The following is a 3,282-nucleotide window of genomic DNA, read 5'->3' as shown; positions in this document are numbered from 1 at the left end:
AGCGTGTTTTTAAAAATTATTTTTAAAGTATTACTTATTTTTTGGTAGCATCACAGCAGCCATACGCTACCGTACGCTGTGATGCAACCATTCCACTTCGGTTCAGGGCCTGGGGAAATAGCGCCTCGCTCCCGGCGAAACAGAGAGCGGAACAACTTTCATCACCGCGTACTAACTTTCATCACCGCGTAACAACTTTCATCACCGCTCGTAAGAAAATACGCCATCGGCGACGTTTCGGGGAATGGGCCTTCTTCATACGCACATAGAGGGTCCACTAACCAAACGTTTAGTGTATTTTAAGGCCATAGTGGTGTTGTCGTTGTTGTTGTTGAATGTGTTGGGTTGATGCTGCTAATTGCGCTTGTGCGCCACTGCCAACGCAGTAACAGCGTCACCCACTGAGTCTTCGATCACAGCAGCCGCAGTGCTTCGCCTCTCTCCCGTTGAGAAGGTCGCGAGGAACACAAAGCGACGTCGGAACAAACAAACAAACAACAACAATCGCCACTAAGTGGCGGTGACGTCGCCACGCCCGCTTGTGCCAGGCTACGTGCACTTCGAGTGCCACGCGTCGAAGGTTCGCTGCTGGCAGAGGAGGTCACGGGACACGCGTGGCGCTCTGCAGAGCTCTCTCAACAAAGACAAAGATCACCCGTTTAGCCTTAACAGACTGTAGGGGCAAGTGCAGTTAGCGAGTAGCACCTATGAAGGAAGGCATGACACACGAGGGGGTGGGTGGACAACACCACGCCTGGCCGCCTTTGTCTCCCGAGTGGCGATGTTTACAGACGGCACCAGGTACTCATTTGAGGCTCAGTCGACCTAGGGGAGACCCAGGACCGGTTCAGATCATCGTCACTGGGTGTTGGCCGTGAGCGGGAATCGAACTCGGGTCGCCGGGTTCCTAGCGCAGCGTAGCGCTCACCGCTACATTACCGCTCCCCCATCTGTACAGACACACACAAACACAGACACGTGCGTTCGTAGCTAGAGATTCAGCCCACTTACTCGCCATTAACTGTGATGGTGCGTTTGCTCCCCTAGGTCGACTCAGCCTTAAACGAGCACCCGGCGCAGTGCCGCATGAACATCGACAATTGGAGAGACAAAGACGGCTGCGTGTTGGCCATACGCAGCGTGCCGATCATCCGCCCTGCCGCTGTGGTGTCATGCGTCTGTCATCCAGCAGTAGTAAAGTGGTCATTTTTTTTATTACGGGAAATAAGAGGGGATGGTGATTCAAATCTGCGGCCACGCGTCTGTCACTTAAGGGGGCACCTGTCACGATTTAGAGTCATTAGATCTGCACACCTGGAAATCAAAAACGGCTTTGAAAAATAAAGATGCGCAAAGGCAAAGATCCCCCGTGTAGGCTCAACCGACTGTTGGGGCAAGTGCTGTTAGTGAGTAACTATGATGGGCAGCGCAACACGCAATGGAGGTGTGACGTGGCCAGCACCACGCCCGACCGCCTTTGTCGCAAACAAAGACAAAGACCCCCCGTATAGCCTTAACAGACTGTAGGGGCAAGTGCTGTTAGCGAGCACCTATGAAGGCCGGCACGGCACACGATGGGGTTGGGTGGCCAACACCACGCCCGGCCGCCTTTGTCTCCCTAGTAGCGATGTTTACACACCGCAGCAGTTACTCATTTGAGGCTGATTCGACCTAGGGGAGGCCCAGGACCGGTTCAGATAATCGTCACTGGTGTTGGCCGTGAACGGGAATCGATCCCGGGACGCCAGGTTTGTAGCGCAGCGCGCTAACCACTACACTACCGCTCCCCCCTACACGCAAACACACAGACACGTAACCTCGTTCGAGACTGAGTCCACCGAGAGGGAGGCCCTGGACTGCTTCGAAAAGTCGTCGTTGGCGTTGCTGATCGTGAGCGGGAATTGAACTCGGTCAGAAGGGTTCGTAGCGCACGCGTTCGTATGAGCAGCGATGTGCCAGTCCTGGAGTGATGTGTGTGCGAATCTCCACTTACATGTGGACTGGATGTGGGGTGGGTTGGGGGGGGCTAAGCCTTGTTAAAGACTCCCCCCCCCTCCACCACAGCCCCTGCTAAGTATTTATAGTCAAGTCAAAAATAAGTACACGCGTAGGAAATGCGGCTTCGTGGTGTGTCGTGATATTTAGCTCGGATACACAGGAGGGTGAGAGAGAGAGGGCCAGTGCGTAACGCATGATAGATTAAAGCAGATGGCATCGTTACTCATTCCGATTATCATCTAACATTTGATTAAAGTTTGTTTAACATGCCCTGTGTTGTATCCCCCCCCCCCCTCTCAATGCTACAGGGAGTGGGGGCTGCTGGTAAACTTACCGCTCACTCGAAACGGTCTGGTTCGAGTCTAGCACGGACAGAGACTGCGACGATTGTCTTATCTTCATAGCTCGGGGTGGGTGGGGTGGTGGGGGGAGTGGGGTGGTGGGGAGTGTGGGGTGGTGGGTGGTGGGTGGGGTGGTGGGGGGAGTGGGGTGATGGGGGGAGTGGGGTGGTGGGGGGAGTGGGGTGGTGGAGGGAGTGGGGTGGTGGGGTGGGTGGGGTGGTGGGTGGTTGGGGTGGTGGGGGGAGTGGGGTGGGTGGGGTGGGTGGGGTGGTGGGGGGAGTGGGGTGGGTGGGGTGGGTGGGGTGGTGGGGTGGGTGGGGTGGTGGGGGAAGTGGGGTGGGTGGGGTGGGTGGGGTGGTGGGGGGAGAGGGGTGGTGGGGGGTGGGGGGAGTGGGGTGGTGGGGTGGGTGGGGTCGTGGGTGGTTGGGGTGGTGGGGGGAGTGGGGTGGTGGGGTGGGTGGGGTGGTGGGTGGGTGGGGTGGTGGGGGGAGAGGGGTGGTGGGGGGAGTGTGGTGGTGGGGTGGGTGGGTGGGGTGGGTGGTGGGGGGAGTGGAGACACACACGCGCAAGTTATTTGGGGGGAGGGAGGAAAGATAATTTCACGAGAGAGATCGAGGACTGGGTTGGATATGGAGATAGAGTTCGCCGTAGGCTCATTTCTGCGCAAGAGCGAACGTAAATGCATTCAATGAATAAGGGGCCGTCCATAAATGACGTCACGCGATTTTGGACTATTTTTGACCCCCACCCCCTAGTCACACGGCATCACAAAAAGTCAGACCCCCCCTGAAATATGACGTCCCAAAGCTCTGCCCCCCCCCCCCCACCGAAAATAATAAACATGCTTCAAATCGCTTTAAACTATTGTCATTGTAGTGCGTATGTAATGTGGCGCTGCACTCTGAAGTCTATTTAATTAAGTAGAACGTGATGTCTATATTGA

The sequence above is a fragment of the Lethenteron reissneri genome, chromosome 56 (assembly GCF_015708825.2).
Source record: "Lethenteron reissneri isolate LAM-NWPU_2019-01 chromosome 56, ASM1570882v1, whole genome shotgun sequence".
Taxonomy (NCBI): domain Eukaryota; kingdom Metazoa; phylum Chordata; class Hyperoartia; order Petromyzontiformes; family Petromyzontidae; genus Lethenteron; species Lethenteron reissneri.
The sequence above is the reverse complement of the archived record's forward strand: the minus strand, read 5'-3'. Positions refer to the sequence as shown.